The sequence below is a fragment of the Callospermophilus lateralis genome, chromosome 1 (assembly GCF_048772815.1).
Source record: "Callospermophilus lateralis isolate mCalLat2 chromosome 1, mCalLat2.hap1, whole genome shotgun sequence".
NCBI classification, from domain to species: domain Eukaryota; kingdom Metazoa; phylum Chordata; class Mammalia; order Rodentia; family Sciuridae; genus Callospermophilus; species Callospermophilus lateralis.
In genome coordinates this window covers 136856880-136884008 of record NC_135305.1, presented here as the reverse complement: position 1 = coordinate 136884008, position 27129 = coordinate 136856880, and positions in this window count along the sequence as shown.

Below are 27129 nucleotides of genomic sequence, written 5' to 3'. Positions count from 1 at the left end.
TGAGAACTAATTGATTGTGTCATGTTTCAAGCAGCTACCAAAAATTGTGTTTGATTTGGTGTTCCTACTGCTTCTATCCCTTTAGGGGAAAACTAATTGAAACCTAAAAATTCAAAGTTTTTTCTGCAAAGGAATGATTCAACTAAGAATAATCAAATGAGGGGGCCATGTGTGACTGGAGTACAAATCATTCCATCAAAGTCTCACCCAGATTGGGTGAAAAAATATTTGCTGAGATTACAGGAAACTCGGATTCTGTGGAAGATTGACAAATGCTTTCAAATTAAACTGTTAGTTCTTTGCCTCTGTTTAGGGCTATTTCAACAGGGAATAAAGCACAGAGAGCACATTGAGAATTAATTTTGTGTGTCAAGTTTCAAGCAGTTACCACAATCCAGAGTTTCAACTGCCCCTACTTCTATGATGGAAAATATAATGAAACTTAATAATTCAAAGTTTTCCTGCAAATGAACGCTTCTACCAAGGTGAATGAAATTTGGGGGTCCCAGTGTGACTGGAGTATCGATCATTCCTTCAAAGTTTCAACCAGATCAGGTGAAAAAATATTTGCTCAGATTCCAGCAAACTCGTATTTCTATGTAAGATGGGCAAATGCTTTCAAATTAAAGTGTTTTTTCCTTGTCTCTGCTTAGCAGTACTTCAAGAGGGAACAAAGTATAGAGAGTACACTGAGAACTAATTGAGTGTTTCGAGTTTCAAGCAGTTATCACAAATCGTGTTCGATTTGGAGTTCCAACTGCCTATATCCATATAGGGGAAAATGCACTAAAAACTAAAAACTCAAAGTATTCCTGCAAATGAACAATTCAACAAAGAAGAATGAAATTTGGGGGTCCAAGTGTGACTGGAGTACTGATCATATCTTCAAAGTATCAACAAGATCACGTGAAAAAATATTTGCTGAGGTTAAAGGAAACTCGGATTTCTGTGGAAGCTTACACACCCATTCAAATGAAGGTGTTTTTTCCTTGCCTCTGCTTAGGGCTACTTCAACAGGGAACAAAGCATACCTAGTGCACTTAAAATTAATTGTGTGAGTCAAGATTCAAGCAGGAAGCACAAACTATATTTGATTTAGAGTTCAACTGCCTCTATCCCTATAGGGGAAAATGAAGTGAAACCTAAAAATTCAAAGTGTTCCTGCAAACAAATGCTTCAACCCAGAAGAACAAAATTTGGGAGGCCAAGTGCAACTGGAGTACCAATAATTTCTGCCAAGTATCAACAAGATCATGTGAAAAAATATTTGCTGAAATTCCAGTAAACTCAGAGTTCTGTGGAAGATTGTCAAATGCCTCTGCTTAGGGCTAATTCCACAGAAAACAAAGCATACAGAGCCCACAAGGAACTAATTAAGTGTGTCAAGTTTCAAGCAGCTATCAAAAAGCATGTTTTATTTGGAATTCCCACTGTCTCTTTTCCTATAGCAGAAAAGGAAGTGAATCCTAAAAATTCAAAGTGTTCCTGCAAGTGAACAATTCAACCTAGAAGAATGAAATTTGGAGGCCCATGTGGGACTGGAGTACCAATCATTCCTTCAAAGTATCAACAAGATTGGGTGACAAAATCTTTGCAGACATTCCAGTAAACTTGTAATCTGTGGATGTTTGGCAAATGCTTTCAAATGAAAGTGTTTTTTTCTTTGCATATGCATAGGACTATTTCAACAGGAAACATTTGAGCACACTGAGAACTAATTGAGTGTGTCAAGTTTTCAGGAACTAGCACAAACTATGTTCAGTTTAGAGTTTCACCTGTCTCTTTCCCAAAAAGGGAAAAAGAAGTGAAAACTAAAAATTGAAAGCGTTCCTGCAAATGAATGCTTCAACCCAGAAGAATGAGATTCTGGGGGACAAGTGTGACTGGAGTACAGATCATTCCTTCAAAGTATAAACAAGATCGGGGCAAAAAGATTTGCTGAGATTCCAGTAAACTCAGAGTTCTGATTAAGCTTGGAAAAACTATTTTAAATGAAACTGTGTTTTCCTTGCCTCTTCTTAGGGCTATTTCAACAGGGAACAAAGCATACAGAATGTACTGAGAACTAATTGAGTGTGTCAAGATTCAAGCAGCTAGCACAAACTGTGCTTGATTTGGAGTTCCAACTGCCTCTATCCCTATAGGGGAAAATGAAGTGAAACCTAACAATTCAAAGAGTTCCTGTAAATGAATGCTTCAACCTAGAAGAGTGAAATTTGGGGGGGCCAAGTGCGACTGGAGTACTGATCATTCCTTCAAAGTATCAACAAGATCATGTGAAAAAATATTTGCTGAGATTCATGTAAACTTGGAGTTCTGTTTAAGCTTGGCAAATGATGATAAAAGAAAGTGTTTTTTCCTTGCCTCTGCTTAGGGCTACTTCAACATGGAACAAAGCATACAGAGTGCACTGAGAATTAATTGAGTGTCTCATGTTTCAAGCAGCTACCACAAAGCTTGTTTAATTTGGAGTTCCAATTGCATCTAATCCTATAAAGGAAAACAAAATGAAACCTAAATATTCAAAGTGTTCCTAAAAACGAATGCTTCAACCTAGAAAAATGAAATTTGGGGGTCAAAGTGTGACTCGAGTAATAATCATTCCATCAAATTATCAGCAAGATCGGGTGAAAAAAATATTTGCTGAGATTCCAGTAAACTCGTAGTTCTATGGAAGCTTGGCAAACACTTTCAAATGAAAGTGTTTTTCCTTGCCTCTACTTAGGGCTACTTCAACAGGGGACAAAGCATACAGAGTGCACTGAGAACTAATTGAGTGTGTCAAGTTTCAAGGAGGTAGTACACACCATGGTTGATTTAGAGTTCCAACTGCCTCTATCCCTATAGGGAAATAAAGTGAAACCTAAAAATTTAAAGTGTTCCTGCAAATGAATGCTTCTACCTTGACAAATGAAATTTGTGTTGCCAGGTGCGACTGAAGTACAAGTAATTTCTGAGAAGTATAAACAAGTTCGTGCTGAAAAATATTTGCTGAGATTCCAGTAAACTCAGAGTTCTGTGGAAGCTTGGCAAATTCTTTCAAGTGAAATTTTTTTTCCTTGCTTCTTCTTAGGGCTACTTCAACATGGAACAAAGCATAGAGATTGCAGTGAGAGCTAATTGACAGTGTCATGTTTCAGGAAGCTAGAGCAAATCTTCTTCAATTTGGAGTTCCAAATGCCTCTATTCCTATAGAGGAAAACTATGTGAAACCCCCCAAAATCAAAGTGTTTCTGTAAACAAATGCTTCAACCTAGAACAGTAAAATTCAGGGGTCCAAGTGCAACTGGAGTACCTATCATTCCATCAAAGTATCAACAAGGTCAAATGAAAAAATATTTGCTGAAATTCCAGTAAATTGGGGGTTCTGTGGTAGCTTGTCAAACGCTTTCAAATGAATGGTTTTATTCCTTGCTTCTGCTTAGTGCTACTTCAACAGGGAACAAAGCATACAGAGTGCACTGAGAACTAATTGAGTGTGTCAAGTTTCAAGCAGGTAGCACAAATCACGGTTGATTTAGAGTTCCAACTGCCTCTATCCCTATAGGGGAAAACGAAGTAAAACCAAAAATTCAAAGACTTCCTGAAAACAAATGCTTCAACACAGAAGAATGAAATTTGTGGTGCCAAGTGAGACTGGAATTCTGATCATTCATTCAAAGTATCAACAAGATCGGTTGAAAAAATATATGCTAAGATTAAATAAGACTTGGAGTTCTGTGAAAGCTTGGCAAACACTTTCAAATGAAAGCGTTTTTTTTCCTTGCCTCTTATTAGAGCCACTTCAAAGGAAACCATGCATAGAGAGCGTACTGAGAACTAATTGAGTGTGTCAAGATTCAAGCAGCAAGCACAAATCATGTTTGATTTAGAGTTTCAACTTCCTCTATCCCCTTATGGTAAAAGAAGTTAAACCTAAAAATTCAAAGTGTTCCTGAAAACTAATGCTTCCATCTAGTAGAATGAAAGTTGAGGCTCCAAATGCGACTGGAGTACCAATCATTCCATCAAAGTATCAACAAGATCAGGTGAAAAAATATTTGCTGAGATTCAAGGAAACTCAGTGATCTGTGGAAGCTTGGCAAATGCTTTCAAATGAAAGTGTTTTTTTTTCTTGCCTCTGCTTAGAACTACTTCAACAGGGAACAAAAAAATACAGAGCATGCTGAGAACTAATTGAGTGTGTCAAGTTTCCAGGAGCTAGCACAAACCATGTATGATTTATAGTTCCAACTGACTCTATTCCTATAAGGGAAACAAAGTAGAAACTAAAAATTCAAAATGTTCCTGCAAATGATCACTTCAACCTAGAATAATAAAATTTTGGGGGTAAATCTGACTGGAGTACCGATTATTGCTTCAAAGTTTCAACCAGATCAGGTGAAAAAATATTTTCTGAAATTCCAGTAAACTCAGAGCTCTGTGGAAGCTTGGCAAACACTTTCAAGTGAAAATATTTTTTCATTGCCTCTGCTTTGGGTTATTTCAACATGGAACAATACATAGAGAACACACTGAAAACTAATTGAGTATCTCAAATTTCAAGCTGCTAGCAAAAAACTTATATGATTTGGAGTTCCAACTACATCTATCCCTATAGGGAAAAATGAAGTGAATCCTAAAAATTCAAAGTGTTCCTGCAAATGAACGCTTCATTGTATAAGAATGAAATTTGGAGTTAAGTGTGACTGGAGTACCAATCATTCCTGTCACGTATCAACAAATCGGGTGAAAAAATATTTTCTGAGATTCCAGCAAACTCGAATTTCGGTTGAAGATTCACAAATGCTTCCAAATGAAAGTGTTTTTTCCATGCCCCCGATTAGGGCTATTTCACCTGGGAACAAACTATAGAGAACAGACTGAAAATAAGTGTGTCAACTTTCAAGCAGCTAGCGCAAACCATGATCAATTTGGAGTTCCAAATGTCCCTATCCATATAGGGGAAAACAAATTGAAACCTAAAAATTCAAAGTGTTCCTGAAAACGAACGCTTCAACCTAAAAGCATGAAATTTGGGGGACCAAGTGAGACCTGAGTACCAATCATTACATCAAAATATCAACACGATAGGCTGAAAAAATATTTTCTGAGATTCCAATAGACTCGGAGTTCTGGAGAAGTATTGCAAACACTTTCAAATGAAAGTGTTTATTTCCAGCTTCTGTTTAGGGCTACATCAAAAGGGAACAAAGAATACAGAGTGCACTGAGAACTAATTGAGTATGTCCTGTTTTAAGCAGCTATCAGAAACCATGGTTGATTTAGATTTCCAACTGCCTCTATCCCTATAGGGGATAACGAAGTAAAAACCAAAAATTCAAGGAGTCACTGCAAACTAACGCTTCAACATGGAATAATGAAATTGGGGGGGCAAGCAATCTGGAGTACTGGTCATTCCTTCAAAGTGCCATCAAGTTTGGGTGAAAAAATATTTGCTGAGATTCCAGTAAACTCAGGGTTTTGTGGAAGCATGGCAAAAGCTTTCAAATGAAAGTGTTTTTTCCTAACCTCTGCTTAGGGCTACTTCAACAGGGCACAAACCATATAGAGCATACTGAGAACTAATTGAGTGTGTCAAGGTTCAAGCAGTGAGCACAAACCATCTTCCATTTAGAGTTCCAAATGCCCCTATCCCCATAGGGGAATATGAAGTGAAACCCAAAATTCAAAGTGTTTCTGCAAATGAATGCTTTAACCTAGAAGAATAAATTTTGGGGTGCTAAGTGTGACTGGAGTCCCAATCAATTCTGCTAAGTATCAACAAGGTCATGTGAAAAATATTTGCTGAGATTCCAGTAAACTCAGAGTTCTGTGGAAATTGGCAAATGCTTTTAAATGAAGTGTTTTTACCTTGCGTCTGCTTAGAGCTACATCATCAGGGAACAAAGCATAGATAGTGCACTGAGAACTAATTGAGTGTGTCAAGTTTCAATCAGCTATCGTAAACCATGTTTGATTGGGAGATACAACTTCTTCTATCCCTATAGAGGAAAATGAAGTGAAACCTAAAAATACAAAGAGTTCCTGCAAATGAACACCTCAACCTAGAAGAATGAAATTTGGGGGGTCATGTGCGACTGGAGTACCAATCATTCATTCAATGTATCAACAAGTTCGGGTGAAATAAATATTTGCTGTGATTAAAGGAATCTCAAAGTTCTGTGGAAGCTTGGCAAACGCTTTTAAATGAAAGTTTTTTTTTTTTTTACTTGACTCTGCTTAGACTAATTCAAAAGGAAAAAAAATAAGGAGCACACTGAGAACTAATTGTTTGTGTCAAGTTTCAAGCAGCTAGCACAAACTATGTTTGATTTAAAGTTCCAACTACCTCTATCTATATAGGGAAAAAAGAAGTGAAACCTAAAAATTCCAAATGTTCCTTCAAATGAATACTTCAACATAGAAGAATGAAATTTGGGTGGCCAAGTGTAACTGGAGTCCCAATCAATTCTGCCAAGTATCAACAAGATCATGTGAAAAATATTTGCTGAGATTCCAGTAAACTCAGAGTTTTGTGGAAATTGGTAAATGCTTTTAAATGAAATGTTTTCCCCTTGCCTCTGCTTAGGGCTACTACAACAGGGAACAAAGCATAGAGAACGGATGAGAAATAATTGGGTGTGTCAAGTTTCAATCAGCTATCACAAACCATGTTTGATTTGGAGATTCAACTGCCTCTATCACTACAGGGGAAAATAAAGTGAAACCTAAAAATTCAAATTGTTCCTGCAAATGAACACCTCAAACTAGAAGAATGAAATTTGGGGGGGGGGCATGTGTGACTGGTGTACCAATTATTCCTTCAATGTATCAACAAGATCAGGTGAGAAAATATTTGCTGAGATTAAAGGAAACTTGGAGTTCTGTGGAAGCATGGCAAATGCTTTCAAATGAAAGTGTTTTTTACTTGACTCTGCTTAGGCTGATTCAAAAGGGAAAAAAATAGAGTGCACATTGAGAACTAATTGTGTGTGTCAAGATTCAAACAGTGAGCACAAACAGTTTGATTTAGAGTTCCAAATGCCACTATCCCTATAGGGGAAAATGAAGTGAAATGCCGCAGTCTGGCTTGGCAAAATAACCGGGGAGGTGAAAAGCAACTTGTGAAGGTTGACACAGCGGGAGCCGCTTTATTGTAGGACAGCAGAGGTATGTATACCTAACTCATTATACACAGCTTGTTTCAATTAACATCATCTACATACAGCAATTATTCATTAAGGAATGAATCCTCATCATCTTAATAATTACACACAGCTTAATTAACATCATCTAGATACAGCAGTCAGTCATTAAGGAATCCTCATCATCTTAATGGTTTGCTGGCATTGCTTCACAAACACTCCTCCTGGAAAATTGCCAGGTGCCATCTTACTTGGTTGTGGCTCTCTACATCTCCCCCTTTTGTTTAATTTACACAAACACCATAAACAATCTGCTACATGCAGGAGGGGAGGATACAATATGCTATGATACCAAGCCCATTGATGGCTCCAAGTAAGAAGCCCTTGGAAAAATTGTACCAGAGATGACACCATCAGCAAGGATACCCTGGCACCATTACAATTACAATAGATTACATCACAGTCCAGGTAAATCACAGTCCACGTAAGTTCAAAGCTCAATAGATCAATTAAATCACAGTCCAGTTAAGTTCACAGTCCAGGTAAGTTCTGCAGGCAGCTAGCTTAAGCTGTAGCAGCAGAAACAGCAACAGCTATGATGATCCAAAGTCTCGTCCAGTTCTCAGCAACACTGGAAATTCCTCCAACCTTGTCCTCACCAGCACTGGGAAGAAGGCAGGAACTCCAGCAATGATGGCTAAAGAAAATCCTGTAGCATCACAGCAGGCACTAAGAACACAACCTTCTGAACAATTTAGTACATTATCTCAAGGTTTTTTACATTTGAAATAGGCCTTAATGGTGTTCATTATTCATTAGCCTCCAGGTGTGGGAGGACCACTGTAGTTATTGACATTGGAAATGACCAAACTTAAGGGGCACCAGGCACTTCCTCCCCCACCAGCTGCAGTCCCATGGCACAGCTTAACTTAATTAACATCATCTAGATACAGCAGTCAGTCATTAAGGAATTCTCATCATCTTAATGTTTTGCTGGCATTGCTTCACAAACCACTCCTCCTGGCAAAGTGCCAGGTGCTATCTTGACTTGGTTGTGACTCTCAACAGTGAAACCTAAAAATTCAAAGTGTTCCTGCAAATGAATGCTTCAACCTAGAAGAATAAAATTTGGGGGGCCAAGTGCAAGTGGAGGACTGATCATTCCTTGAAAGTTTCAATATGATCAATAAAAAATTCTTGCTCTGATTCCAGTAAATCAGAGTTATGTGGAATATTGACAAATGCTTTTAATTGAAAGTGTTTTGTCCTTGCCTCTGCTTATGTCTACTTCAACAGGGAACAAAGCATAGAGATCCAACTGAGAACTAATTGAGTGTGTCAAGTTTCAAGCAGCTAGCACAAACCATGGTTGATTTAGAGTTCCAAATGCCTCTATCCCTCTAGTGGAAAATGAAGTGAAACCTAAAAATTGAAAGTTTTCCTGCAAACGAATGCTTCAACCTAGAAGAATAAAATTTGGGGGGCCAAGTGCAAGTGGAGTACGGATAATTTCTTCAACATATCAACAATTTCAGGTGATAAAATATTTGCTGAGATTCCAGTAAACTCAGAGTTCTGTGGAAGCTTGGCAAATGCTTTCAAATGAAAGAGTTTTTTCTAGCCTCTGCTTAGGGCTACTTCAAAAGAGAACAACACATAGATAGAACATTGAGAACTAACTGAATATGTCAAGTTTCAAGCAGCTATTACAAACCATGGTTGATTTAGAGTTCCAACAGCTTCTATCCTTATAGGGGAAAATTAAGTGAAACATAAAAATTCAAAGTGTTCCTGTGGTGAAGGTGATCCCCCACTCACTGTCTTGACAGGGTCACAGTGAGGATGAATGCAGGCAAAGCCATGCTGGTTGGTGGGAAACCAAAACCATGAGACCCTTTTTTATGTAATTGGGACTTTGCATTTTCATGCTTATGTTTCTGACAGGAGGCATGAGTATGTTAAATGCCAAACAAATTAAATTTCAGATGGCTAGAACATAACAGGTAATTCATGCCTTGGAGGCTGTTCTACTACCCCTCAGCATATCAAGGACAAAGTAGAAGGCTGTTCTTCTATCTCAGTACATTGTGGACAAACCTGATAACGGACAACAATCATCCTTTGAAAAGTCATGAGAATTTTAGGCACCACATTGATTATATCAACTAGAACCCAAGCCCATATTTCCGGCCTCTTAGAAAGTCTAATCAGTATGCTTATTTCACAAAGTTCACTACATACAGTTTCATTTTTGATTAAGAAAAGTTATATTATACACTTAAGAAAGTTAAAACATATAAAGATATATTCTTTTTTTATAAATCCTTTCTTACTTTACATAGGGATATATGATGAGCATAGCTAATATTGGTGGAAAGTGGATTGATGTTTAGAGCTTACTTTCTATTGAGAAACATTATAAAAATATGAGAACTAGTGCACCTTGACTGAGAAACAAAGAAACTCTTTGAGAAAACAGCTCAACCAGTTTTATGAGAATAAATTTAGGAATTAATTAAAACAGCTTTATAAGATACAGTTTTAGAATAATGTTAGAAGTATTATTTTATTTAGATTCTTAAGTTTAGAAATTCTTAAGTTTTTAGCTGTATAGGTTTCTGATATGTTTTAAGAATGACTTATAAACTTTAGGATATTTTAAATGTAAGATTTAAAGGGACTTTTTTAGATGGGCATTTTAGATTAGAAATAAAGTACAAGTGTACTTTAGGTTAATGATTGGTTAGGAGACTTAGAATCTGGTTAAATAGTTTGACATTAGTTAATAAGAAAATAGCATATCTTGGGAAAAATAGTAAATCTTGGGAAAATCTGAAAAATGTAAATTAGTGACATATTTTATTAATGATTCTGTACTTTTAATAATACATAACTGAAGGTCATATCCTGGAAAAATGTAAATTAATGTTACATTTTTTGTACCCCCAATCATGGTTAAGGAAATGTCATGTCTTGGCAAAGTTTTAAATTATATAATCAATGATATATTCTGAATCTATAATGATGAGAAAAATTGTAATAAAAGATGACCCAGAGAAAGCTGCATTAGCTCTCTCTCTGGAGATTGCTCCAATGGAACGACTCCTGTCTCATCTTTTTGCCGACACCACTCATCCTTCAGGACTCCCTGGACCCCACTAGGGCAGGACCCCAGCATTCCTGCAAACGAATGCTTCAACCTAGAAGAATGTCATTTGGGGGGGTCAAGTGTGACTGCAGTACCAATCCTTCCTTCAAAGTATTAACAAGATCAGATATAAAAGTATAAAAGTATTAGCTGAGAGTAAAGGAAACAATTTCAAATGAAAATGTTTTTTCCTTGCCTCTGTTTGGGGCTACATCAACAGAGAACAAAGCATAGAGAACACACAGAGAGCTAATTGAGTGTGTCAATTTTCAATCAGCTATCAAAAGCTGTGTTTGATTTGCCTCTATTCCTATAGGGCAAAATGAAGTAAAACCTAAAAATTCAAAGTGTTCCTGCAAATGAATGCTTCAACCTAGAAGAACAAAATTTGGGAGGCCAAATGCAACTGGAGTACCAATCATTTCTGCCAAGTATCAACAAGATCATGTGAAAAAATATTGGCTGAAATTCCAGTAAACTCAGAGTTCTGTGGAAGCCTGTCAAATGCTTTTAAATGAAAGTGTTTTATCCTTGCCTCTGCTTAGGGCTAATTCAGAGGAAACAAAGCATAGAGAGCCCAAAAAGAACTAATCGAGTGTGTCAAGTTTCAAGCAGGTATCAAAAACCGTGTTAGATTTGGAATTTCCACTGCTTCTATCCCTATAGCGGAAAAGAAAGTGAAACCTAAAAATTCAAAGTGTTCTTGCAAATGAACACTTCAACCTAGAAGAATGAATTTGGAAGTCCAAGTGGGACTGGAGTACTGATCATTCCTTCAAAGTATCAACAAGGTCGGGTGAAAAAAAGTATTTGCTGACTCCAGTAAACACAGTAATCTGTGAAAGCTTGGCAAATGCTTTAAATGAAAGTGTTTTTTCCTTGCATCTGCATAGGGCTATTTCAACAGTGAACAAAAAATACAGAGTGCACTGAGAACTAATTGAGTATGTCAAGTTTCCAGGAACTAGCACAAACTATGTTTGATTTAGAGTTCCAACTGCCTCTTTCCCTAAAAGGGAAAAAGAATTAAAAACTAAAAATTGAAAGTGTTCCTGAAAATGAATGCTTCAACCTAAAGAAATGAAATTCTGGGGGACAAGTTTGACTGGAGTACAGATTATTCCTTCAAAGTATAAACAAGATCAGTGAAAAATGTATTTGCTGGCATTCCAGTAAATTCAGAGTTCAATGGAACTTTTGCAAATGCTTTTAATTGAAAGTTCTTTTTCCTTGCCTCTGCTTAGGGCTACTTCAACAGGGAATAAAGCATAGAGAGCTCACTGTGAATTAATTGTGTGTGTCAAGATTCAAGCCACAAGCACAAACCATGTTTGATTTAGAGTTCCAACTGCCTCTATCCTCTATAGGGGAAAATGTAGTGAAACCTAAAATTCAAAGTGTTTCTTCAAACGAACGCTTGAACCTAGAAGAATAAAATTTGGGGAACAAATGCGATTGGAGTACCGATTATTGCTTCAATGTTTCAAACAGATCAGGTGAAAAAATATTTGCTGAGATTCAAGTAAACTCAGAGTTCTGTGGAAGCTTGACAAACACTTTCATGTGTAAGTGTTTTTTTCTTGCCTCTGCTTAGGGCTATTTCAACAGGAAACAATGCATAGAGAGCACACTGAAAACTAATTGAGTGTGTCAAGTTTCAAGCACCTAGCAAAAACCAAGTTTGATTTAGAGTTCCAACCACTTCTGTCTCTATAGGGTAAAACAAAGTGAAACATAAAAATTCCATGTTTTCCTGAAAATGAACGCTTCAACTTAGAAGAACGAAATTTGGGGGACCAAGTTCAACTGAAGTACCAATCTTTTCTGCCAAGTATCAACAAGATCATGTGAAAAAATAGTTGCAGAGATTCCAGTAAACTCAAAGTTTTCTGAAAGCTTGGCATATGCTTTCAAATAAAAGTAATTTTTCCTTGCCTCTGCTTAGGGCTACTTCAACTGGGAACCAAGCAAAGAGAGTGCATAGAGAAGTAATTGAGTGTGTCAAGTTTCAAGCAGATAGCACAAACCATGTTTGATTTAGAGTTCCAACTGCCTCTATCCCTATAGATGAAAATGAAGTGACACCTAATAATTCAAAGTTTTCCTGCAAACAAATGCTTCAACCTAGAAGAATGAAATTTTGGAGCCCAAGTGCAACTGGCATACCAATTATAACTTTAAAGTATCAACAAGATTGGGTAAAAAACATATTTGCTGAGATTCCAGTAAACTTGGAGTTCTGTTGTAGATTGGCCAAAGTTTTCAAATGAAAGTGTTTTTACTTGCCTCAGCCTAGCGCTACTTCAACAGGGAACAAAGCTTAGAGAGACTATTGAGAACTAATTGAATGTGTCAAAGTTCAAGAAGGAAGCACAACCATGTTTGATTTAGAGTTCCAAATGCCTTTATTTCTATATGAGAAAATTAAGTGAAACCTCAAAGTTCAAAGTACCTGCAAGCGAACGTGACAACCTAGAAGAATGAAATTTGGGGGGCCAAGTGCAAATGAAGTCCTTGTCATTCCTTCAATATTTGCTGAGATTCCAGAAAACTCAGAATTCTGTGGAAGCTTGGCAAACACTTTCAATTGAAAGGGTGTTTTTTTTCCTGGCCTCTGCTTAGAACTACTTCAACAGGGAACAAAGCATATGGAGCACACTGAGAACTAATTGAATGTGATTTAGAATTCCAACTGCCTCTATCTCTATATGGGAAACTTAAATGAAACATAAAAAAATCAAAGTTTTCTTGCAAAAGAATGCTGCAACCTAGAAGAATGAAATTTATGGGCAGAAGCGCGACTGGAGGACTGATCATTCCTTCAAAGCATCAAAAAAAAAAAAAAAAAAAAATCGGGTGAAAAAATTGTTGCTGAGATTCCAGTAAACTTGGAGTTCTGTGGAGGCTTGACAAATGCTTTAAAATGAAAGTATTTTTTCTTTGCCTCTACTTATGGCTACTTCAACAGGGAAAGCATAGAGAGCGCACTGAGATCTAATTTAGTGTGTCAAGTTTCAAGCAGTAGCACAAACCTTCTTTGATTTAGAGTTCCTAATTCCTATATTCCTTTGGGGAAAATGAAGTGAAACCTAAAAATTCAAAATGTTTCTGCAAACGAACACTTCAACCTGGGAAAATGGGGGGAGGGGCAAGCGTGAATGGAATACTAATCATTCCTTCGAAGTATCAACAAGATCTGGTGAAAAAATATTTTCTGAGGTTCCAGTAATCTCGAGTTTTGTGGAAGATTTAAAACACTTTCAAATAAAAGTGTTTTTTCCTTGCCTCAGCTTAGGGCTACTTCAACAGGGAACCAAGCAGAACTAATTGAGTGTTTTATGTTTCAAGCTGCTAGCAGAAACCATGTTTGATTTAGAAGTCTAACTGCCTCTATCCCTATATGGGAAAACAAAGAGAAAACTAAAAATTCAAACCGTTCCTGCAAACGAACGCTTCAACCAAAAAGAATGTAAATTGGGGGGCATGTGCGACTGTAGTACCGATTATTCCTTCAAAGTATCAACAAAATCAGTTGAAAAAATATTTTCTGCAATTTCAGGAAACTCGGAGTTCTGTGGAAGCTTGGCAAATGCTTTCAATAAAAGTGTATTTTCATTGCCTCTGCTTAGGGCTACTTCAAGAAGGAACAAAGCATGGAGAGGGCACTGAGACTTCATTGATTGTGTCAAGTTTCAACAAGCTAGCACAAACCGTGTTTGATTTAGAGTTCAAATGCCTCTATCCCTATAGGGGAAAACAAAGTGAAACCTAAAAATTCAAAATGTTCCTGCAAATGAACACTTCAACCTAGAAGAATAAAATTTCAGGGACCAAGTGCAACTGGAATACCAATCATAACTTCAAGGTATCAACAATTTCAGGTGAAAAAAATATTTGCTGAGATTCCAGTAAACTCGGAGTGTTGTGGTAGATTGGCAAAAGGTTTCAAATGAAAATTTTTTTCCTTGCCTCAGCCTCGTGCTACTTCAAAAGGGAACAAAGCTTAGAGAGAAAATTGAGAACTAATTGAGTGTGTTAAGTTTCAAGCAGCAAGCACAAACCATGTTTGATTTAGAGTTCCAAATGGCTCTATTCCTATATGGGAAAATGAAGTGAAACCTCAAAATTCAAAGTGTTCCTGCAAAGGAATGCTTTGACCTAGAAGAATGAAATTTGGGGGGCAAAGTGCAAATGGACAACTGATCATTCTTTCAAAGTATCAACAAGATCGGGTGAAAAAATATTTCCTGAGGTTACGGTAAATTCGGGGTTCTTTGGAAGTTTGGCAAACAATTTCAAATGAAAATGTTTTTTCCTGGCCTCTGCTTAGGACTAATTCATCAGGGAACAAATCATAGTGAGAGAACTGAGAACTAATTGAGTGTGTCAACTTTCAATCAGCTAGCAGAAACCATGTTGGATTTAGAGTTCCAACTGCCTCTATAACTATAGGGGAAAATGAAGTAAAAAATACACATTCAAAGTGCTCTTGCAAATGAATGCTGCAACCTAGAATAATGAAATTTGGGGGGCCAAGTGTGACTGGAGTACTAATCATTCCTTCAAAGTATCAGAAAGATTCGGTGAAAAAATATTTGCTGAGAATCCAGTAAACTCAGAGTTCTGTGGAAGCTTGGCAAATGCTTTCATATGAAAGTGTTTTTTCCCTGCCTCTCCTTAGGGCTACTTCAACAGGGAACAAAGCATAGAGAGTGCAAGGAGAACTAATTGAGTGTGTCAGGTTACACTCAGCTAGCACAAACAATATTTGATTTAGATTTCAATCTGCCTCTATCCCTATAGGTGAAAAAGAAGTGAAACCTAAATATTCAAAGTATTCCTGAAAATGAACGCTTTAAACTGGAAGAATGAAACTTGGAGGCCAAGTGTGACTACCATACCGATCATTCATTCAAAGTTTGATTTAGAGTTCCAACAGCCTCTATCCCTATAGATGAAAATGAAGTGAAACCTAAAAATTCAAAGTGTTCTTGAAAATGAATACTGCAACATAGAAGAATGAAATTTGGGGAGCCAAATACGACTAGAGCACCAATCATTCCTTCAACATATCAACAAGATTGGGTGAAAAAATATTTGCTGAGATTCAAGTAAACTCAGAGTTCTGTGGAAGCTTGGCAAATTATTTAAAATAAAAGTGTTTTTTTCTTTCCTATATTTAGGGCTACTTCAAAAGGGAGTGAAGCATAGAGGGCGCTCTGTGAACTAATTGAGTGTGACAAGTTTCAAGCAACTAACACAAACCATGTTTGATTTAGAGTTCCATCTGCCTCTATCCCTATGGAGGAAATCGAATTGAAACCTAAAAATTCAAAGTGTTCCTGCAAACGAACGCTTCAATTGAAAAGAACAAAATTTGGGGACCCAAGTGAGACTGGAGTGCCAATTATTCCTTCAAAGTATCTACAAGATTGGGTGAAAAAATATTTGCAGAGATTCAAGTAAACTCAAAGTTCTGCGGACACTTGGAAATCACTTTCAAATGAAAGTGTTTTTTCCTTGCCTCTTCTTAGGGCTACTTCAACAGGGAATAAAGCATAGAGAGCACACTGAGAAGTAATTGAGTATGTAAATTTTTAAGCAGCTAACACAAACCATGTTTGATTTAGAGTTTGAACTCCTCTATCCTTATAGGAAAAATGAAGTGAAACATAAAAATCCAATGTGTTACTGCAAATGATCACTTCAATGTAGAAGAATGAAATTTGGGGGGCCAAGTACGTCTGGAATACTGATCATTCTTTCAAAGTATCAACAAGTTCAGTTAAAAATTATTTGCCGAGATTCCAGTAACATGAAGTTCTGTGGATGCTTGGCATAGGCTTTTGAATGAAAGTGATTTTTCCTTGGCTCTGTTTATGACTGTGTCAACAGCGAACAATGCATAGAGAGCAAACTGAGAACTATTTGAGTTTGTCAGGTTTCAAGCAGCTAGCACAAACCATATTTGATTTAGAGTTTCAAATGCCTCTATCCTTATAGGGGAAAATGAAGTGAAAACTAAAAATTCAAACTGTTTCTGCAAAAGAATGCTTAACCTAGAAGAATGAAATTTGGTGTGCCAAGTGCGATTAGAATACTGATAATTCCTTCAAAGTATCAAGATGATCGGGTGAAAAAATATTTGAAGAGATTCCAGTAAACTGAAATTTCTGTGGAAGCTTGTCAAACACTTTCAAATGAAAGTGTTTTTTTTCTTTACCTCTGCTTAGGGCTACATCAATAGGGACCAAAGCATAGAGAGCACACTGAGAACTAATTGAGTGTGTCAAGTTTCATGCAGCTAGCACAAACCATGTTTATGTAGAGTTCCAACTGCCTCTGTCCCTTAGGGGAAAATGAATTGAAACCTAAAAATTCAAAGAGTTCCTGCAGAGGAACGCTTCAACCTAGAAGAATGAAATTTGGGGGGCAAAGTGCGACTGGAATACCGATCATTCCTTCAAAGTATCAACCAGTTGGGGTAAAAAAGTATTTGCCTGAATTCCAGTAAAATGGAATTCTGTGGAAGCTTGGCATAGGCTTTCAAATGAAATTGATTTTTCCTTGCCTCTTCTTATGGCTATGTCAACATAGAACAAAGCATAGATAGTGCACTGAGAAGTAATGGAATTTGTCAAGTTTCAAGAAGCTAGCAGTAACCATGTTTGATTTCAAGTTCCAACTTCCTATATCCCTAAAGAGGAAAATGAAGGGAAAACTAAAATTTCAAACTGTTTCTTCAAATGAATGCATCAACGTAGAACAATGAAATTTGGGGGCTCAAGTGCGACTGGAATACTGATCATTTCTTCAAAGTATCAACAAGATCAGCTGAAAAGATATTTGCTGAGATTACAGTAAACTGGGATTTCTGTGAAGCTTGGCAAATGCTTTCAAATGAAAGTTTTTTTTCCTTGCCTCTGCTTAGGGCTACATCAACATGGAAAAAGCATAGAGAGTGCACTGAGAACTAATTTAGTGTGTCTAGTTTCAAGGAGCTAGTACAAACCATGTTTGATGTAGAATTCCAAATGCCTCTATCCCTCTAGGGGAAAATAAATGGAAACCTAAAAATTCAAATTGTTCCTGCAAACAAGCTCTTCAACCTAGATGATTGAAATTTGGGTTGCCAAGTGCAATTGAAGTACTGATCATTCCTTCAAAGTATCAACAAGATCAGGTGAAAAAATATTTGCTGAGATTCCAGTAAACTCAGAGTTTGGTGGAAGCTTGGCAAATGCTTTCAAATGAAAGAGTTTTTTCTTGCCTCTGCTTAGGACTAATATGACAGGGAACACAGGATATAGAGTGCACTGAGAAATAATTGAGTGTGTTCAGTTTCAAGCAGCTAGCACAAACCATGTTTGATTTAGAGTTCTAAATGCCTCTATCACTCTAGCAGAAAATGAATTGAAACCTAAAAATTCATTGTTCCTGCAAACGAGTGCTTCGATGTAGAAGAATGAAATGGGGGGGGGGCAACTGCGACTGGAATACCGTTCATTCCTTCAAAGTATCAACAAGTTCAAGTAAAAAAATAGTTGCCGAGATTTCAGTAAAATGGAGTTCTGTGGAATCATGGCACAGGCTTTCAAATGAGAGTGATTTTTCCTTGCCTCTGCTTATGGCTACATCAACAGGGAACAAAGCAAGGAGAGTACACTGAGAATTAATAGAGTATTTCAAGTTTCAAGCAATTAGCACAAATCATGTTTGATTTAGAAATCTAGCTGCCTCTATCCGTATAGGGAAGAATGAAGTGAAAACTAAAAATTCAAACTGTTCCTGCAAACGAATGCTCCAACCAACAAGAATGAAATTTGGGGGACCAATTGCGATTGGAATACCAATCACTTCTTCAAAGTATCAACAAGATAGAGTGAAAAAATATTTGCTGAGATTCCAGTAAACTCGTAGTTCTGTGGAAGCTTGGCAAATGGTTTCAAATTAACGTGTTTTTTTTTTTCCTTGCGTCTGCATAGGGCTACTTCAACAGGGCCCAAAACATAGAAAGAGCACTGACAGCTAATCAGTGTGTCAAATTTCAAGCAGCTAGCACAAACCATGTTCGATTTAGAGTTCAATATACAACTATCCCTATGGGGGAAAACAAAGTGAAACCTAAGCATTCAAAGTGTTCCTGAAAAAGAATGCTTCAACCTAGAAGAATGAAATATGGAGGGTCAACTGCAACTAGGGTCCCGATCAATCCTTCAAAGTATCAACAAAATCAGTGTAAAAATATTTTCTGAGATTCCAGTAAACTCTGATTTCTGAGGAAGCTTGGCAAATGCTTTCAAATAAAAAGTTTTTTTTCCTTGCCTCTGCTTAGGGCTACTTCAACAGGGAAAAAATATGGAGAGCTCACTGAGATCTAATTGAGTGTGTCAAGTTTCAAGCAGCTAGCACAAACCTTGTTTAATTTAGGGTTCCAACTTTTGAAATCTTTATAGGGGAAAATGAAGTAAAAACTAATAATTCAAACTGTTCCTGCAAACGAATGCTTCAAACAATAAGAATGAAATTTGGGGAGCCAAGTGTGATTGGAATACCAATCACTCCGTCAAACTTTCAACAAGATCATGAGAAAAAATATTTGCTGAGATTCCAGTTAACTTGAATTTCTGTGGATACTTGGCAAACACATTTTTATTAAACTTTTTTTCCCTGCCTCTGCTTAGGGCTACTTCAACAGGGAACAATGCATAGAGGGTGCCCTGAGATCTAATTGAGTGTGACAAGTTTCAAGCAGCTAGCAAAAACCATATTTGATTTAGATTTCACACTGTCTCTATTGCTATAGGGGAAAATGAAGTGAAACGTAAAAATTCAAAGTGTTCCTGAAAATGAATGCTTCAACCTAGAAGAATGAAGTTTGGGGGGCCAAGTGCAACTGGAATACTGATCATTCCTTCCAAGTATGAACAAGATCAGGTGAAAAAATATTTGTTGAGAATCCTGTAAATTCGGAATTCTGTGAAAGCTTGGCATACACTTTCAAATTAAAGTGGTTTTTCCTTGCCTCTGTTTAGGGATACTTCAACAGGGAACAAAGCATAGAGAGGGCAATGAGAAAAAAATGAGTGTCTCAAGTTTCAAGCAGGTAGCACAAACTATGTTTGATTTAGAGTTCCACTTTCCTCTATTTTTATAGTGAAAAATGGAGTGAAACTTAAAAATTCAAAGTGTTCCTGAAAATGAATGCTTCAACCTAGAAAAATGAAATTTCAGGAGACAAGTGTGACTGGAGTACCAATTATTTATTCAAAGAATCAACAAAGTTGGGTGAAAAAAATATTTGCTGATATTCCGGTAAACTCGGAGTTCTGTGGAAGCTTGTAAACAATTTCAAATTAAACTGTTCTTTTCTTGCCTCTTCTTAGGGCTACTTAAACAGAGAAAAAAAGCTTAAAGAGTGCACTGAGATCTAATTGAGTGTGATAAGTTTCAAGAAGCTAGCAAAAACCATGTTTGATATAGATTTCAAAATTGCTCTATCCCTATAGTTGAAAACAAAGTGAAACCTAAAAATTCAAAGTGTTCCTGCACACGAAGGCTTCCACCTTGAAGAATGAAATTTGGGGGCCAAGTATGACTGGAGAACCAATCGTTCCTTCAAAGTATCAACAAGAAGAAATATTTGCTGAGATTCCAGTAAACTCGGAGTTCTCTGGAAGCTTGGCAAAGACTTTCAAATGAAAGTGTTTTTTTTTTTTTTTTGCCTTTTCTTAGGGCTACTTCAACAGGGAAAAAATTATAGAGAGTGCAATGAGAACTAATTGAGTATGTAAATTTTAAAGCAGCAAGCACATCCCATGTTTGATTTAGAGTTCCAAATGCCTCTATCCCTATAGGTGAACCAAGTGAAACATAAAAATTCATAGTGGTCCTGCAAAGGAACGCATCAACCTAGAAGAATGAAACTTTGGGGGCCAAATATAACTGAAATACTGATCATTCCTTTAAAGTATCAGCAAGTTTGGGTAAAATAAATTTGCCAAGATTCCAGCAAATGTAGTCTGTGGAAGCGTGGAATAGGCTTTCAAATGAAAGTAATTTTTCCTTGCAGCTGCTTATGGCTACCTCAAATGGAAACAATGAATACAGAATGTACTGAAAACTATTTGAGTGTGTCAGGTTTCAAGCAGCTAGCACAAACCATATTTGATTTAGAGTTTCAAATGCCTCTATCCATATAGGTGAAAATGAAGTGAAAACTAAAAATTCAAACTATTCCTGCAAAAGAATGCTTCAACCTAGAAGAATGAAATTTGGTGTGCTAAGTGCGATTGGAATAGTGATCATTCCTTCAAAGTATCAACATGATCAGATGAAAAAATATTTTCCGAGATTCCAGTAAACTGAAATTTCTGTGGAAGCTTGTCAAACGCTTTCAAACAAAAGTGTTTTTTCCTTGCCTCTGCTTAGGGCTTCATCAATAGGGAACAAATAATAGAGAGCACACTGAAAACTAATTGAGTGTGTCATGTTTCAAGCAGCTAGGACTAATCATATTTGATGTAGAGTTCCAACTGCCTCCATTTCTCTAGGGGAAAATGAAGTAAAACCTAAAAATTCAAAGTGTTCTTGCAGATGAACGCTTCAACCTAGAAGAATAAAATTTGGGGAGGAAACTGTGACTAGAATACTGATAATTCTTTCCAAGTATAAACCAGTTTGGTTAAAAAAGTATTTGCCTGAATTAAAGTAAAATAGAGTTCTGTGGAAGCTTGGCATAGGCTTTCAAATTAAAGTGATTTTTCCTTGCCTCTGCTTATGGCTATGTCAACATAGAACAAAGCATAGAGAGCACACTGAGAACTAATTGAGGGTGTCAAGTTTCAAGCAGCTAGCACTAACCATGTTTGATATGGAGTTCATAAAGCCTCCATCACTCTAGGGGAAAATGAATTGAAACTTGAAAATTCAAAGTGTTCCTGCAGATGAATGCTTCAACCTAGAAGAATGAAATTTGGGGAGCAAACTGCACCTGGAATACTGATCATTCCTTCAAAGTATCAACCAGTTCAGTTAAAAAAGTATTTGCCAGAATTAAAATAAAATAGAGTTATATGGAAGCTTGGCATAGGCTTTCAAATGAAAGTGATTTTTCCTTGCCTCGGCTTATGGCTACATCAACATAGAACAAAGCATAGAGAGCACACTGAGAACTAATTGAGTGTGTCAAGTTTCAAGCAGCTAGCACTAACCATATTTAATTTCGAGTTCCAACTTTCTCTATCCGTATAGGGGAAAATGAAGTGAAAACTAAAAATTCAAACTGTTTCTGCAAATGAACGCTTCAACCTACATGAATGAAATTTGGGGGGACAAGTGCGACTGGAATACCAATCATTCATTCAAAATATCAACAAGATCAGGAGAAAAAATATTTGTCGAGATTCCAGTAAACTGGGATTCCTGTGAAGCTTGACACATGCTTTCAAATGAAAGTGTTTTTTCCTTGCCTCTGCTTAGGGCTACAACAACATGGGATAAAGCATAGAGAGTGCAATTAGAACTGATTCAGTGTGTCTAGTTTCAAGGAGCTAGTACAAACCATGTTTGATGTAGAGTTCCAAATGCCTCTATCTCTCTAGGAAAAAATAAATGGAAACCTAAAAATTCAAAGTGTTCCTGACAACAAGCATTTCAACCTAAAACATTGAAATTTGGGTTGCCAAGTGTGACTGGAGTACTGATAATTCCTTCAAAGAATTAGCAATATCAGGATTACTGAGATTCCAGTAAACTTGGAGTTTGGTGGAAGCTCAGCAAACACTTTCAAATGAAAAACTATTTCCTTGCCTCTGCTTAGGGCTAATCCAACAGGGAAGAGAGCATATAGAGCACACTGAGAAATAATTAAGTGTGTTCAGTTTCAAGCAGCTAGCACAAACCATGTTTGATTTAGAGTTCCAAATGCCTCTATCCCTCTAGTGGAAAATGAATTGAAACCTAAAAATTCAAAGTGTTCCTGCAAATGAACACTTCAACCTAGAAGAAAAAATTTTGGGGGACCAAGTGCAATTGGAGTACCAATCAGTCCTTCAAAGTATCAACAAGTTTGGGTGAAAAAATATTTTCTGAGATTCCAGTAAAGCATTTGCCAGGCTTCCTCAAAACTCAGTGTTTTTTCCTTGCCTCTACTTAGGGCTATTTCTACAGGGAACAATGCATAGAGAGTGCACTGAGAACTAATTGAGAGTATCAAGATTCAAGCAGCTAGCCCAAACCATGTTTTATTAGGAGTTCCAACTGCTTCTGTTCCTATAGGAGAAAACAAAGTAAAACCTAAAAGTTCAAAGTGCTCTTGCAAATTAACACTTCAAACTAGAAGAATGAAAATTGGAAGGAAAAGTTCGACTGGATTAGTGATAATTCCTTTAAAGTATCAAGAAGATCGGGTCAAAAAATGTTTGCTGACTTGGAGTTTTGTGGAAGCTTGGCAAACGTTTTCAAATAAAAGTGGTTTTTTCTTGCCTCTGCTTATGGCTACTTCAACAGGGAAGAAAGCATAGAGAGTGCACTGAGAACAAATTGATTGTGTCAATTTTCAAGCAACAAGCACAAACCATGTTTGATTTAGATTCCAAATACCTCTATCCATATAGGGAAAAATTAAGTGAAACCTAAAAATTCAAAATGTCCTGCAAATGACTGCTTCAACCTAGAATAATGAACTTTCTGGGGCCAAGTGTGACTGGAGTACCAATCATTCCTACCTAGTATCATCAAGTTTTGGGGAAAAATATTTGCAGAGATTTCTGTACAATCTGAGTTCTCTAGAAGCTTGGCAAATGTGTTCAAAACAAAGTGTTTTTCATTGCCTCATATTAGGGCTACTTCAACAGGGCACAAAGCATAAAGAATGCACTGAGAACTAATTGAGTGTGTCAAGTTTCAAGCAGCTAGCACAAACCATGTTTGATTTAGAGTTCCAAAAGCCTCTATCCCTATAGGGGAAAATGAAGGGAAACATAAAAATTCAAAGTGGCCTGCAAACGACTGCTTCAACCTAGAAGAATGAAATTTGGGGGCCAAGTGCAACTGGAGTACCAATCATTTCTCTAAAGTATCAACAAGATTGGTTAAAAAAATATTTGCTGAGATTCCAGTAAACTCAGAATTCTGTGGAATCTTGACAAAAGCTTTCAAAAGAAAGTGTTTTTTTTTCCTTGCCACTTCTTAGGGCTACTTCAACAGGGAAGAAAGCATAGAGAGTGCATTCAGAGCTAATTGAGTGTATCAAGTTACAAGCAGCTTGCTCAAACCATGTTTGATTTAGAGTTCAAACAGCCTCTATCCCTATAGGGCAAAAAGAAGTGAAACCTAATAATTTAAAGTGTTTCTGCAAATGAATGCTTCAAAATAGAAGAATGAAATTTGTGGGTCAAGTACAAAAGAAGTAGCAATTATTCCTGCCAAGTATCAACAAGATCAGCTGAAAAAATATTTACTGAGATTCCAGTAAACTCGGAGATATGTGTAAGCTTGGAACACGCTTTCAAATGAAAGTGTTTTTACCCAGCCACTGCTTAGGGCTACTTCAACAGGGAACAATACATAGAGAGTGCACTGAGACCTAATTGAGAGTGTCACATTTCAAGCCGCTAGCACAAACCTTGTTCTATTTAGAGTTCCAACTGCCTCTATCCCTATTGGGGAAAATGAAGTGAAATCTAAAAGTTCAAAGTGTTCCTGAAAATGAATGCTTCAACCTTGAAGAATGAAATTTGGGTGCCAAGTGAGGCTAAACTACCGATAATTCCTTCAAAGTATCAACAAGATTGAGTTGAAACATATTTGCTGAGAATCCAGTAAACTAGGAGTCTGTGGATGTTTGGCAAATGGTTTTAAATGAAAGTGTTTTTTTCCTTGCCTCTACTTAGGGCTACTTAAATGGGGAAAAATCATAGCGAGCAGACTGAGAACTAATTGAGTGTGTCAAGTTTCAAGCAGTTTGTACAAACCATGTTTAATTTAGAGTTCCAAATGCCTATATCCTTATAGGGGATAATGAAGTGAAACCTAAAAATTCAAAGGGTTCCCTCAAAGGAATGCATCAACATAGAAGAACAAACTTTGTAGGGTCAAGTGTGATTGGAGTTATGATCATTTCTTTAAAGTATCAACATGATCAGGTGAAAAAGTATTTGCTGAGATTCCAGTAAACTCAGAGATCTGTGGAATCTTGACAAATGCTTTCAAATGAGTGTTTTTCCCTTGCGTCTGCTTCAGGCTGTTTCAACAGGGAACAAAGAATAGAGAGTGCACTGAGAACTAATTGAGTGTGTCAAGTTTCAAGCAGCTAGCACAATCCATGTTCGATTTAGAGTTCCAAATGCCTGTATCCCTTTAGGGGAAAACAAAGTGAAACCTAAAAATTCAATGTGTCCTGCAAATGACTGCTTCAACCTAGAAGAATAAAATTTGGGGGTCCAAGTGCAACTGGAGTACCGATTATTCCAGCCAAGTATCAACAAAAATGGTTAAAAGAGTATTTGCTGAGATTCCAGTAAACTCGGAGTTCTGTGGAAGCTTGGCAAATGCTTTCAAATGAAAGTGTTTTTTCCTTGCCTCTGCTTTGGGCTACTTCAACAGGGAACAAACATAGAAGGAGCACTGAGAACTACTTGAGTGTATCAAGTTTCAAGAATGTAGTACAAACCATGTTTGATTTAGTGATTCAATGGCCTCTATCCCTATAGGGGAAAATAAAGTGAAACCTAAAAATTTAAAGTGTTCCTGAGAATGAATGCTTCAATCTAGAAGAACGAAATTTGGGGATCCAGTGTGACTGGATTACCAATCATACCTTCAAAATATCAACAAGATTGGGTGCAAAAATATTTGCTGAAATTCCAGTAAACTGAAAGTTTTGTGTAAGCTTGGCAAAGCACTTTCAAATGAAAGTCTTTATTCCTTGCTTCTGCTTAGGGCTACTTCAAAAGGGAACAAAGCATAAAGAGTGCACTGAGAACTAATTGATTGTGTCAAGTTTCAACCAGCAAGCACAAACAATGTTTGTATTAGAGTTCCAAATGCCTCTATCTCTATGGGTAAAAGTGAAGTGAAACCTAAATATTCAAAGTGTTCCTGAAAACGAACACTTCAACCTATAAGAATGATATTTGGGGACCCAAGCACACATAAAGTACTGATCATTTCTTCAAAGTATCAACAGGATTGGGAGAAAAAACATTTGCTGAGCTTCCAATAAACTCAGAGTTCTGTGGAATCTTGAAAAATGCTTTCAAATGAAAGTGTTTTCCCTTATCTCTCCTTAGGGCTACTTCATCAGGGAACAAAACATAGAGAGTGCACTGAGAGCTAATTGAATGTGTCAAGTTTCAAGCAGCTCCCTCAAAATATGTTTGATTGAGAGTTCCAAATGCCTCTATCCCTATAGTGGAAAAAGAAGTGAAACCTAATAATTCAAAGTTTTCCTGCAAACAAACACTTCAAAATAGAAGAATAAAATTAGGGGGGCCAAGAGCAACTGGAAAACCAATCATTCTAGCCAAGTGTCAAAAGATTGGGTAAAAAAATATTTTCTGAAATTCCAGTAAACTCAGAGATCCTTGTATGCTTGGCAAATGCTTTCAAATGAAAGTGTTTTTTCCTTGCCTTTGCTTATGGCTATGTCATCAGGGAACAAAGCATAAAGAGCACACTGAGAAGTAATTGAGTCTGTCAAGTTTGAAGCAGTTAGCAAAAACCATGTTTGATATAGTGTTTCAAATGCCTCTATCCATATAGGGGAAAAATAAATGAAACCTAAAAATTCAAAGTGTTCCTGCAAAACAACTTTTCATCTTAGTTAAATGAAATTTGGGGGGGGGGGGACAAGTGAGAATTGAGTACCAATCATTCCTTCAAAGTATCAACAAGATCTGGTAAAAAAAAAAAATTTGCTGAGATTCCAGGAAACTCAGAATTCTGTGGAAGCTTAGCAAAAGGTTTCAAATGAAAGTATTTTTTGTTGATTCTGCTTTGGCCTACTTCAATAGGGAACAAAGCATAGAGAGTGATATAAGTATTATTAGAGTGTGTCAAGTTTCAAGAAGGTAGCACAAACCATTTTCCATTTGGCTCTATCCTTATAGGGGAAAACAAAGTGAAATCTAAAAATTCAAGTGTTCCTGGAAACGAATGATTCAACCTAGAAGAATAAAATTTGGGTGTCCAAGTGCTACTGGAGTACGGATCATTCATTCAAAGTATCAACAATGTCATGTGAAAAATATTTGCTGAAATTCCAGTAAAATCCGATTTCTGTGGAAGCTTGAAAAATGCTTTCAAATGAAAGATTTTTTTTCTTGCCTCAACTTAGGGCTATTTTAATGGGGAACAAAACACAGAGAGCACGTTGAGAACTAATTGACTGTGTCAAGTTTCAAGAAGCTAGCATAAACCCTGTTCGATTTAGAGTTCTTACTGCCTCTATCAATATAGAGGAAAAGGAGGTGAAACCTAAATATTCATAGTGTTCCTGCAGATGAATGCTTCAATCTAGAAGGAAATTTGTGGGGCCAAGTGTGACTGGAGTACCAATCATTCCTACAAAGGATCAACAAGATCAGGTGAAAACATTTGCTGAGATTCCTGTAAACTCGGATTTCTGTGGAAGCATGGCAAACGCTTTCAAATGAAATTTTTTTCCTTGCCTCTGCTTAGGGCTACTTCAACAGGGAACAAATCATAGAGAGAGCACTGAAAACTAACTGTGTGTGTCAAGATTCAAGAAGCGAGCCCAAACCATGTTTGATTTAGAGTTCCAACGCCTCTATCCCTATAGGAGAAAACGAAGTCAAACCTAAAAATTCAAAGTGTTACTGCAAACGAATG